Genomic DNA, 13,958 nt, shown 5'->3' with positions numbered 1-13,958 from the left:
AGCTGTAGCCACTCTAATTCAACATTTTGGATCTGGAGCACCGGCTGGGCTCTCTACAGTGTATCTGAGAGGCTGAGATCTTTATGAATGGCATGATAGTGAGGTGGTCACACTGCAGGTAAAGATTGTGCTGGCCGAAAGGGAATGGCTGACCGCCAGGCTGAGGAAAAGTACTGTGCAGGTAGCATCGGCATCCCCTGGGTCTATCTTCCTCGATAACAGGTTTTCCATTTTGGATACTGCGGGGGAGATGGTTTCTCAGGGGAATGCAGCAAAAGCCAAATCCTTGACATCCCAAGTCACGCAACTGCACAGGGAGAAGGAAAAAGGTGTAGGAGAGCAATTCTGATAGGAGATTCTATCGTCGTACAGCAAATAGACATTTTTGAGCTGCATACATGACACGAGCATGGTACGTTGCCTCCCATGTGTCAGGTTTAAGTATGTCACTGAGCAGCTGCAGGATTTCTGAAGGGGGAAGGGTGAACACCCTGAGGTCATGGCCCATGTCCAGAGGTCAGTACCAACAACATGGGTTAAAAAGCTTGATGAGGTCTTGTAAGCAGAATATTGGGAGCTAGGAAATAAATTTCAAAAAAACAGGACCTCAAAGGATTACTCCCAGTGCAATGTGCTAGCAAGATCAGGAATAGGAAAATATATCAGAGGAATTCAAGGAATTCATAGGAAGGAGGGATTTCGATTCCTGAGGCATGGGGACTGATTCTGGGGAAGATGGGGCCTGTGCATCCCATCAGGACATGGGCTAATATCCTTTTGGGGCATTCGCTATTACTGCAGAGAGGGGCACCCGGACCAACCATTTCCCCTGCTTGGTGCTCTCCTCCCACTATCGCTACTTGCTGCCAGTGTCCCAGCTGTACTTCCAACAGTACCTGCGTTTCAAAGTAGCTACTTTGGTAGTGAAGAAAGTGTGTGATGTCCAAACATTGTGACAAGGTGGTTATATCTTTTTCAGTTCTCTGTCTGAAAGTAGGTCCATTTCACTGCAAACTCCACCATGGGCAGCATGTCCCAAATCCTGGTGGTCACCCATCCCTTTCCTTCCTCAACTCCCTTCAGCTGCCGTGTAACCACTCTCTAAATGTGCTAGGCATGATGCTTCTTGACTTGTGGATGCTCCAGTGTCCCCGTGCACCATTCCAGCTTTGAAACCCGGGCTTCCAGGAGTTGCAGCGAGACACAGGTCTTGCACGCATGCTGGTCCCAGGCACTAGAGATGTGCCAGCTTCCCACATGGAGCAGGATGCGCATATCACAGCTTTGAACTCTCCTGCCATGACTAATCACTTTAAATTTAAAACTTTAGAAGACACTTTTTAAACATAAAATAATCAATTATGTCTCCACACTTGCTTAAACAATGACTTACAATTTAATATAGTTTGAAAGTAGGCATCAGGACCTACTTACCAATCAGCTGGTTCTGTTGGTCCTACATCACTTTCTGAACTGTGCTGTCACCTTGGAATGCCTACCCCTTGCCTTTATGGTCCTCCCAAAATGCATCACCTTGCACTTTCCAGGGCTAAATTCCATTTGCCACTGTTCTGCCCATCTGACCAGCCCGTCTATATTGTCCTGTAATCTATGGTTTTCCTCCCGCCACTTGAGGCCTATCCTCTAAGGAATCAGTCATCCTAAGTGTGTAACTGTTGATCAGCAACAGCCCCAGGGAAGATTGTGGGTGATTTCTGTTTAAAGTGACCACAATTTGACAAGCCTTTGACAAGGTGCCACACAAAAGGTTGTTGCATAAGATAAATATGCATGGCATTAAGGGGAAAGTAGTAACATGGATAGAGGATTGGTTAATTAATAGAAAGCAAAGAGTGGGGATTAATGGGTGTTTCTCTGGTTGGCAATCAGTAGCTAGTGGTGTCCCCCAGGGATCAGTGTTGGGCCCACAACTGTTCACAATTTACATAGATGATTTGGAGTTGGGGACCAAGGGCAATGTGTCCAAGTTTGCAGACGACACTAAGATAAGTGGTAAAGCAAAAAGTGCAGAGGATACTGGAAGTCTGCAGAGGGATTTGGATCGGCTAAGTGAATGGGCTAGGGTCTGGCAGATGGAATACAATGTTGACAAATGTGAGGTTATCCATTTTGGTAGGAATAACAGCAAAAGGGATTATTATTTAAACGATAAAATATTAAAACATGCTGCTGTGCAGAGAGACCTGGGTGTGCTAGTGCATGAGTCGCAAAAAGTTGGTTTTCAGGTGCAACAGGTGATTAAGAAGGCAAATGGAATTTTGTCCTTCATTGCTAGAGGGATGGAGTTTAAGACTAGGGAGGTTCTGCTGCAATTGTATAAGGTGTTAGTGAGGCCACACCTGGAGTATTGTGTTCAGTTTTGGTCTCCTTACTTGAGAAAGGACGTACTGGCACTGGAGGGTGTGCAGAGGAGATTCACTAGGTTAATCCCAGAGCTGAAGGGGTTGGATTACGAGGAGAGGTTGAGTAGACTGGGACTGTACTCGTTGGAATTTAGAAGGATGAGGGGAGATCTTATAGAAACATATAAGATTATGAAGGGAATAGATAGGATAGATGCGGGCAGGTTGTTTCCACTGGCGGGTGAAAGCAGAACTAGGGGGCATAGCCTCAAAATAAGGGGAAGTAGATTTAGGACTGAGTTTAGGAGGAACTTCTTTACCCAAAGGGTTGTGAATCTATGGAATTCCTTGCCCAGTGAAGCAGTAGAGGCTCCTTCATTAAATGTTTTTAAGATAAAGATAGATAGTTTTTTTAAGAATAAAGGGATTAAGGGTTATGGTGTTCGGGCCGGAAAGTGGAGCTGAGTCCACAAAAGATCAGCCATGATCTCATTGAATGGCGGAGCAGGCTCGAGGGGCCAGATGGCCTACTCCTGCTCCTAGTTCTTATGTTCTTAATCACTTCAAACGGGAAGTGGGGGTGAGGGAGGGGATAGCACAAAAAGAATCAAAGCCGCCAACATCAGAATACGTTAGATTTTCGAAAAGTCAGCTAGCTAAGGTGGGGTGGAAAAATAATTGGACACACACCATTATAGATGAGAAGTGGAAGAGGGCAAGTAAAAGTGGGGAATAAAACAAAATCATTAGTTAAAATAAACAAGACAACTGCAAGTTTCAGGGTAAATAAAGACTTTACCGACAGGAGATAAGAGGACAAGGACAGCAAGGAGAGTGTTTGAAGAAAACGTTTTTAAAAAATAATTATCCAAAGCCACTAACAAGACAGAAACGTGCCACACGCCCCAACTAATCTCTGTCAGATTTCACCTTCTCTATTCCAGTGCGTATTTCGCATTCCGGTGTTCGGGCCGGAAAGTGGAGCTGAGTCCACAAAAGATCAGCCATGATCTCATTGAATGGCGGAGCAGGCTCGAGGGGCCAGATGGCCTACTCCTGCTCCTAGTTCTTATGTTCTTATGTTCTTAATCACTTCAAACGGGAAGTGGGGGTGAGGGAGGGGATAGCACAAAAAGAATCAAAGCCGCCAACATCAGAATACGTTAGATTTTCGAAAAGTCAGCTAGCTAAGGTGGGGTGGAAAAATAATTGGACACACACCATTATAGATGAGAAGTGGAAGAGGGCAAGTAAAAGTGGGGAATAAAACAAAATCATTAGTTAAAATAAACAAGACAACTGCAAGTTTCAGGGTAAATAAAGACTTTACCGACAGGAGATAAGAGGACAAGGACAGCAAGGAGAGTGTTTGAAGAAAACGTTTTTAAAAAATAATTATCCAAAGCCACTAACAAGACAGAAACGTGCCACACGCCCCAACTAATCTCTGTCAGATTTCACCTTCTCTATTCCAGTGCGTATTTCGCATTGTTTAATTCAACCACCGATCCAGTGTAATCTTGAATTTTGGCATAGTTTCTTCCTCAACCAGAATCCTGGCGGTAAATTCCACATTCCAACAATTGTGTGTGCAATAAGGTTTTTCCAAGTGTCTATTCAAGATGGCTTTTGAATCTATGGCGATTTGCGATTCCTCAACAGTCTGTTTCTATCTGACCTGTCCAATCTTTTTATAATTTACATTGCATCCATCATACCATCCTGTCACCCTCCCTAAAGTCTCAACTTCCTTCCTGGATTTCCATGCCGAATAATGAACTGAGGTCACTGAAGGTTTCATATAGGCTCATCATTACTTTCTCGCTTTTAAATTCTCGAAGTCCAGTGATAAAACTTTGAACTCCATTAGCTCTTTTTATGGCCTTATCAGTCTGACGTGCTGCCTTTAATGTCTGAAGAAACAGTCCTCCCAAATCTCTCTGCTTTTCCACTTATTTCAGCCTCTTAAAATAAGAACTAGGAACATAAGAACTAGGAGCAGGAGTAGGCTATCTGGCCCCTCGAGCCTGCTCCGCCATTCAATGAGATCATGGCTGATCTTTTGTGGACTCAGCTCCACTTTCCGGCCCGAACACCATAACCCTTAATCCCTTTATTCTTCAAAAAACTATCTATCTTTATCTTAAAAACATTTAATGAAGGAGCCTCTACTGCTTCACTGGGCAAGGAATTCCATAGATTCACAACCCTTTGGGTGAAGAAGTTCCTCCTAAACTCAGTCCTAAATCTACTTCCCCTTATTTTGAGGCTATGCCCCCTAGTTCTGCTTTCACCCGCCAGTGGAAACAACCTGCCCGCATCTATCCTATCTATTCCCTTCATAATCTTATATGTTTCTATAAGATCTCCCCTCATTCTTCTAAATTCCAACGAGTACAGTCCCAGTCTACTCAACCTCTCCTCGTAATCCACCCCCTTCAGCTCTGGGATTAACCTAGTGAATCTCCTCTGCACACCCTCCAGTGCCAGTACCTCCTTTCTCAGGTAAGGAGACCAAAACTGAACACAATACTCCAGGTGTGGCCTCACTAACACCTTATACAATTGCGGCATAACCTCCCTAGTCTTAAACTCCATCCCTCTAGCAATGAAGGACAAAATTCCATTTGCCTTCTTAATCACCTGTTGCACCTGAAAACCAACTTTCTGCGACTCATGCACTAGCACACCCAGGTCTCTCTGCACAGCAGCATGTTTTAATATTTTATCATTTAAATAATAATCCCTTTTGCTGTTATTCTTACCAAAATGGATAACCTCACATTTGTCAACATTGTATTCCATCTGCCAGACCCCAGCCCATTCATTTAGCCGATCCAAATCCCTCTGCAGACTTCCAGTATCCTCTGCACTTTTTGCTTTACCACTTATCTTAGTGTCGTCTGCAAACTTGGACACATTGCCCTTGGTCCCCAACTCCAAATCATCTATGTATCCAAATATAGAGTATAATTAAATATCGGAAGAAAACTTCAGTAAAAGAGAATTCTTAAATGTGAGATGAGAAGCCCCGAGAGGTGAAAATAATGGAGGGAATTTTCGAGGGTCTGTGTCAACAGGCCAGGAGCCGCAGGGAAGGGCAGAAAGTGGTTCTTGGGTACCAACTGGAGACCTGGCAAAACCTCCAGGTGGCCCCTTTCCAAGAAGACCATGGCCTGTTCCTGCCTCTGTCAGGCAGCGAATTAAGCCTTTTGAGGATGGCCTACCTGCTTTGCCACCAACTGAGGCTCTTCAGTCGGAAATAAATGCCCATTTACAGGCCTCATCCAATTGCTGCTGGTATTAACAATAAGACGTCTTATAACACCGCGTCATGAAGGAGCTGTGCTCTGAAAGCTAGTGATTGCAAACAAACGTGTTGGACTTTAACCTGGTGTTGTAAGACTTCTTACTGTATCCACCCCAGTCCAACGCCGGCATCTCCACAGGCGGGTGTTAACACAATGGTGTTTGGGGCCTCAGCATGCAGGAAGCACAACAGGCAAACCCTGACCTGCTTGTTTGTGGGATCCCAGGGTGGGTTCCCTCATTCAAAGGCACCTGATCGAGGGACATAGTGTCAGGAAGTGGAGGACGGCTGAGAGTCACCCTTGCCCGTTCTGCAGCCCCCTCCCCCACAATCCCCAAGATGCCCTACTCTCCATTACTCACTTGTGTCTCGGTTCCTTCCTGATCCGAATACGCAGCTGTGGGCACTACCAGAAACCATCATGTCATAATCCAGTAGACACAAAGATAAAAGTTAAATCAAATCTATTTCAACTCAAAAGTAAAGACGCAACCACGGCATACAATACTAGTGTTCCAGCCCGGAACTAATAGGAACTCCCAGTCTGCGTTTGGGATGGTATTTAAAAGGTTCGTTAACAAGCCCCAGCTGGACGGCCCTCCGCCCGTTACCATGGGAGTTCGTAGCCCCATGGGAGCCCCATCGGGAGATCAATGAGTGGATCCTCATGATCCTTGCGAGGGTTATCATACACTACCTACACATTGGCACTGCTGAATGCATCAGAGTTCCTGGCCTCTGATTGGCCGGCAACACATGCTGGGCAGGATGTTTGTTCCCCGGCTCCTTCCCCAAAGGGAAGATCCACCCCTGGCCTATTAAGTGCTTGGGTGGCACAAGATGTGGTGGGTCTTCTTGCCAGCTCTCCAGGTGGTGCCCTTCACCTCCAAAAGATTCTGCCCTCTGGCGCAAACCTTCCATTCAGGGTCAGAACCCTTATTTCCAGCCTCGATAATAAAAACAAATACATACTTGCCTTCCTCTGAATTTTCAGGACGGTATTCCAATGGCAGATCCTGCAGACCTCAGTCCATAAGACCATAAGACATAGAAGCGGAAGTAAGGCCATTCGGCCCATCGAATCCACTCCACCATTCAATCATGGCTGATTTCAACTCCATTTACCCGCTCTCTCTCCATACCCCTTAATTCCTCGAGAAATCAAGAATTTATCAACTTCTGTTTTAAAGACACTCAACGTACTGGCCTCCACCGCCCTCTGTGGCAATGAATTCCACAGACCCACCACTCTCTGGCTGAAGAAATTTCTCCTCATCTCTGTTCTAAAGTGACTCCCTTTTATTCTAAGGCTGTGCCTCCGGGTCCTAGTCTCCCCTGCTAATGGAAACAACTTCCCTACATCCACCCTATCTAAGCCATTCATTATCTTGTAAGTTTCTATTAGATCTCCCCTCAACCTCCTAAACTCCAATGAATATAATCCCAGGATCCTCAGACGTTCATCGTATGTTAGGCCTACCATTCCTGGGATCATCCGTGTGAATCTCCGCTGGACCCGCTCCAGTGCCAGTATGTCCTTCCTGAGGTGTGGGGCCCAAAATTGCTCACAGTATTCTAAATGGGGCCTAACTAATGCTTTATAAAGCTTCAGAAGTACATCCCTGCTTTTATATTCCAAGCCTCTTGAGATGAATGACAACATTGCATTTGCTTTCTTAATTACGGACTCAACCTGCAAGTTTACCTTTAGAGAATCCTGGACTAGGACTCCCAAGTCCCTTTGCACTTCAGCATTATGAATTTTGTCACCGTTTAGAAAATAGTCCATGCCTCTATTCTTTTTTCCAAAGTGGAAGACCTCGCACTTGCCCACGTTGAATTTCATCAGCCATTTTTTGGACCACTCTCCTAAACTGTCTAAATCTTTCTGCAGCCTCCCCACCTCCTCCATACTACCTGCCCCTCCACCTATCTTTGTATCATCGGCAAACTTAGCCAGAATGCCCCCAGTCCCGTCATCTAGATCGTTAATATATAAAGAGAACAGCTGTGGCCCCAACACTGAGCCCTGCGGGACACCACTCGTCACCGGTTGCCATTCCGAAAAAGAAAAAGTCAATGCTGGAAACCTTCAAGAGAACAATGGAGAGAACCCTTGCAGAAACCACACCTACCGACGGGTAGGTGAGTAGGCTGGGCACGTGGGGAACAGTATGAGTGATTGGTGAGGTAAGCTGTTTAGTTACTGAAGTGTTAGGCTAGATTTTAATCTGTCTAACGTTTCCTGGGTAAATACTCAAATAAGTAAGTTGGATCTGTCGTAAATCTCCGACTCTAATTTAATGTTGGACATACGTTGGAGGGTCCCGGGGGAACAGGGGAATTGTCCATCAGAAATTTAAACTTCCTGGGAAATTTCACTGAGTCACTGAATTTGGACTTCCGAGGGGCCCAGTAGGACTCGTGGTTCTACGTCCAGTCTACGGATAGCCGTCTCCAACCATAAGATCTGCGCCAAAACTCTCTAAACAATTCAGTGATATATTATGCGAGATTAGTGAAGTAACAAATCCCTTCCAATCAGTAACCTATACAACATGCTGATTGTGTTAGTCATCAGTTTACATTCCATTCTGTACTGTTAGTACAGTTACCACAGCAATCAGAAAATTAAAAAAATAATTATAATATTGACAAAAGGTAATAAAAATTGTATAGTTACTAAACAATGGACCAAATAGCTCAGAAAAGCGATTTAGGCACACAATTTACCCACCACAACTGTGGCCAACAGCAATCCCGTTGCACCAGGTGCATTGGAGGAGAGTCCGTGATGGACATGCGGGGTGGCTCGGAGGCCATTGGAACCCCCCAGAGGTCGGGAACAGTGCAGGCCAGGGCCCTGGCACTGTACCTGGCACCCGGGTGCCAGAGTAGTGCCTGGATGCCAGGTTGGCACTGCTAAGGAGCAGGGCCTGAGGGGGGATATGCCTATGGAAGGTGGTGTGAAGGGGGTATATGAAGAGTGGGGGTGAATGGGGTATGAAGGGGCATCATGAAGATTGGGGGCGGTGAAGTGGAGGTACTGTAGCGGGGGGCCTAAAGATGGAGTGCCCTCAGCTATCCCATAGCGTGGTATGCTCACTTGGGGATGTGGGGTGTGCAATGCTCCGCTGCCCACAATGATGGATGTGTGTGGGACACTGATACCCTCATGCCAGGGTGGTGGCGGTGGCACATTGTGGTAGTATGACTGGGGGTATTACGGTACCTTCAGAGGTGAGCTGCCATTGGTGCAGAGGACTCACTGCCCATTGGCCCAGGTAAGTCATGTGCCTCTCAGGATATAAGAACCCGTGTTCCCCGGCAGTCGGCCATTAGAACATAGAACATAGAACGATACAGCGCAGTACAGGCCCTTCGGCCCACGATGTTGCACCAAAACAAAAGCCATCTAACCTACACTATGCCATTATCATCCAAATGTTTATCCAATAAACTTTTAAATGCCCTCAATGTTGGTGAGTTCACTACTGTAGCAGATAGGGCATTCCACGGCCTCACTACTCTTTGCGTAAAGAACCTACCTCTGACCTCTGTCCTATATTTATTACCCCTCAGTTTAAAGCTATGTCCCCTCGTGCCAGCCATTTCCATCCGCGGGAGAAGGCTCTCACTGTCCACCCTATCCAACCCCCTGATCATTTTGTATGCCTCGATTAAGTCCCCTCTTAACCTTCTTTTCTCCAACGAAAACAACCTCAAGTCCATCAGCCTTTCCTCATAAGATTTTCCCTCCATACCAGGCAACATCCTGGTAAATCTCCTCTGCACCAGCTCCAAAGCCTCCACGTCCTTCCTATAATGCGGTGACCAGAACTGTACGCAATACTCCAAATGCGGCCGTACCAGAGTTCTGTACAGCTGCAACATGACCTCCTGACTCCGGAACTCAATCCCTCTACCAATAAAGGCCAACACTCCATAGGCCTTGTTCACAACCCTATCAAACTGGGTGGCAACTTTCAGGGATCTATGTATATGGACACCTAGATCCCTCTGCTCATCCACACTTCCAAGAACTTTACCATTAGCCAAATATTCCGCATTCCTGTTATTCCTTCCAAAGTGAATCACCTCACACTTCTCTGCATTAAACTCCATTTGCCACCTCTCACCCCAGCTCTGCAGCTTATCTATATCCCTCTCTAACCTGCTACATCCCTCCACACTATCGACAACACCACCGACTTTAGTATCGTCTGCAAATTTACTCACCCACCCTTCCTCTAGGTCATTGATAAAAATGACAAACAGCAACGGCCCCAGAACAGATCCTTGTGGTACTCTACTTGTAACTGAACTCCATTCTGAACATTTCCCATCAACCACCACCCTCTGTCTTCTTTCAGCTAGCCAATTTCTGATCCACATCTCTAAATCACCCTCAATCCCCAGCCTCCGTATTTTCTGCAATAGCCTACCGTGGGGAACCTTATCAAACGCTTTGCTGAAATCCATATACACCACATCAACTGCTCTACCCTCGTCTACCTGTTCAGTCACCTTCTCAAAGAACTCGATAAGGTTTGTGAGGCATGACCTACCCTTCACAAAGCCATGCTGACTATCCCTGATCATATTATTCCTATCTAGATGATTATAAATCTTGTCTCTTATAATCCCCTCCAAGACTTTACCCACTACAGACGTGAGGCTCACCGGTCTATAGTTGCCGGGGTTGTCTCTGCTCCCCTTTTTGAACAAAGGGACCACATTTGCTATCCTCCAGTCCTCTGGCACTATTCCTGTAATGTGGAGATGCCGGCGTTGGACTGGGGTGAGCACAGTACGAAGTCTTACAACACCAGGTTAAAGTCCAACAGGTTTGTTTCGATGTCACTAGTGACATCGAAACAAACCTGTTGGACTTTAACCTGGTGTTGTAAGGCTTCGTACTATTCCTGTAGCCAATGATGACATAAAAATCAAAGCCAAAGGTCCAGCAATCTCTTCCCTGGCCTCCCAGAGAATCCTAGGATAAATCCCATCAGGATCCGGGGACTTATCTATTTTCAGCCTGTCCAGAATTGCCAACACCTCTTCCCTACGTACCTCAATGCCATCTATTCTATTAGCCTGGGTCTCAGCATTCTCCTCCGCAACATTATCTTTTTCCTGAGTGAATACTGACGACAAATATTCATTTAGTATCTCGCCTATCTCTTCAGACTCCACACACAACTTCCCATCCCTGTCCTTGACTGGTCCTACTCTTTCCCTAGTCATTCGCTTATTCCTGATATACCTATAGAAAGCTTTTGGGTTTTCCATGATCCTACCTGCCAAATACTTCTCATGTCCCCTCCATGCTCGTCTTAGCTCTCTCTTTAGATCCTTCCTTGCTACCTTGTAACTATCCATCGCCCCAACTGAAACTTCACACCTCATCTTCACATAGGCCTCCTTCTTCCTCTTAACAAGAGATTCCACTTCTTTGGTAAACCACGGTTCCCTCGCTCGACGCCTTCCTCCCTGCCTGACCGGTACATACTTATCAAGAACACGCAGTAGCTGATCAAAACAAACAAAGAACAAAGAAATGTACAGCACAGGAACAGGCCCTTCGGCCCTCCAAGCCCGTGCCGACAATGCTGCCCGACTAAACTACAATCTTCTACACTTCCTGGGTCCGTATCCTTCTATTCCCATCCTATTCGTATATTTGTCAAGATGCCCCTTAAATGTCCCTATCGTCCCTGCTTCCACCACCTCCTCCGGTAGCGAGTTCCAGGCACCCACTACCCTCTGCGTAAAAAACTTGCCTCGTACATCTACTCTAAACCTTGCCCCTCTCACCTTAAACCTATGCCCCCTAGTAATTGACCCCTCTACGCTGGGGAAAAGCCTCTGACTATCCACTCTGTCTATGCCCCTCATAATTTTGTAGACCTCTATCAGGTCTCCCCTCAACCTCCTTCGTTCCAGTGAGAACAAACCAAGTTTATTCAACCGCTCCTCGTAGTTAATGCCCTCCATACCAGGCAACATTCTGGTAAATCTCTTCTGCACCCTCTCTAAAGCCTCCACATCCTTCTGGTAGTGTGGCGACCAGAATTGAACACTATACTCCAAGTGTGGCCTAACTAAGGTTCTATACAGCTGCAACATGACTTGCCAATTCTTATACTCAATGCCCCGGCCAATGAAGGCAAGCATGCCGTATGTCTTCTTGACTACCTTCTCTACCTGTGTTGCCCCTTTCAATGACCTGTGGACCTGTACTCCTAGATCTCTTTGACTTTCAATACTCTTGAGGGTTCTACCATTCACTGTATATTCCCTACCTGCATTAGACCATCCAAAATGCATTACCTCACATTTGTCCGGATTAAACTCCATCTGCCAGCTCTCCGCCCAAGTCTCCAGACAATCTAAATCCTGCTGTATCCTCCGACAGTCCTCATCGCTATCCGCAATTCCACCAACCTTTGTGTCGTCTGCAAACTTACTAATCAGACCAGTTACATTTTCCTCCAAATCATTTATATATACTACAAAGAGCAAAGGTCCCACTGATCCCTGTGGAACACCACTGGTCACAGCCCTCCAATTAGAAAAGCATCCCTCCATTGCTACTCTCTGCCTTCTATGGCCTAGCCAGTTCTGTATCCACCTTGCCAGTTCACCCCTGATCCCGTGTGACTTCACCTTTTGTACTAGTCTACCATTAGGGACCTTGTCAAAGGCCTTACTGAAGTCCATATAGACAACATCTACTGCCCTACCTGCATCAATCATCTTAGTGACCTCCTCGAAAAACTCTATCAAGTTAGTGAGACACGACCACCCCTTCACAAAACCGTGCTGCCTCTCACTAATACGTCCATTTGCATCCAAATGGGAGTAGATCCTGTCTCGAAGAATTCTCTCCAGTAATTTCCCTACCACTGAAGTAAGGCTCACCGGCCTGTAGTTCCCGGGATTATCCTTGCTACCCTTCTTAAACAGAGGAACAACATTGGCTATTCTCCAGTCCTCCAGGACATTCCCTGAAGACAGCGAGGATCCAAAGATTTCTGTCAAGGCCTCAGCAATTTCCTCTCCAGCCTCCTTCAGTATTCTGGGGCAGATCCCATCAGGCCCTGGGGACTTATCTACCTTAATATTTTTTAAGACACCCAACACCTCGTCTTTTTGGATCACAATGTGACCCAGGCTATCTACACCCCCTTCTCCAGACTCAACATCTACCAATTCCTTCTCTTTGGTGAATACTGATGCAAAGTATTCATTTAGTACCTCGCCCATTTCCTCTGGCTCCACACATAGATTCCCTTGCCTATCCTTCAGTCGGCCAACCCTTTCCCTGGCTACCCTCTTGCTTTTTATGTACGTGTAAAAAGCCTTGGGATTTTCCTTAACCCTATTTGCCAATGACTTTTCGTGACCCCTTCTCGCCCTCCTGACTCCTTGCTTAAGTTCCTTCCTACTTTCCTTATATTCCACGCAGGCTTCGTCTGTTCCCAGCCATTTAGCCCTGACAAATGCCTCCTTTTTCTTTTTGACGAGGCCTACAATATCACTCGTCATCCAAGGTTCCCGAAAATTGCCGTATTTATCTTTCTTCCTCACAGGAACATGCCGGTCCTGTATTCCTTTCAACTGCCACTTGAAAGCCTCCCACATGTCAGATGTTGATTTGCCCTCAAACATCCGCCCCCAATCTATGTTCTTCAGTTCCCGCCTAATATTGTTATAATTATTTGATCCTTGAACAAGCTCCACTTATCCAGTGTGCCCAACACTTGCAGCCTACTTCTCCACCTTATCCCCCCCAAGTCACGTCTAATGGCATCATAATTGCCCTTCCCCCAGCTATAACTCTTGCCCTGCGGTGTATACTTATCCCTTTCCATCATTAACGTAAACGTCACCGAATTGTGGTCACTGTCCCCAAAGTGCTCTCCAACCTCCAAATCCAACACCTGGCCTGGTTCATTACCCAAAACCAAATCCAACGTGTTTCGCCTCTTGTTGGCCTGTCAACATATTGTGTCAGGAAACCCTCCTGCACACACTGTACAAAAAACAACCCATCTAATGTACTCGAACTATATCTTTTCCAGTCAATATTTGGAAAGTTAAAGTCTCCCATAATAACTACCCTGTTACTTTCGCTCTTATCCAGGATCATCCTCGCCATCCTTTCCTCTACATCCCTAGAACTATTTGGAGGCCTATAGAAGACTCCCAACAGTGTGACCTCTCCTTTCATGTTTCTAACCTCAGCCCATACTATCTCGGAAGATGAGTCCCCATCT

This window comes from Scyliorhinus torazame, chromosome 6 (genome assembly GCF_047496885.1).
Source record: "Scyliorhinus torazame isolate Kashiwa2021f chromosome 6, sScyTor2.1, whole genome shotgun sequence".
NCBI lineage: Eukaryota > Metazoa > Chordata > Chondrichthyes > Carcharhiniformes > Scyliorhinidae > Scyliorhinus > Scyliorhinus torazame.
This window is presented reverse-complemented; position numbering follows the sequence as displayed.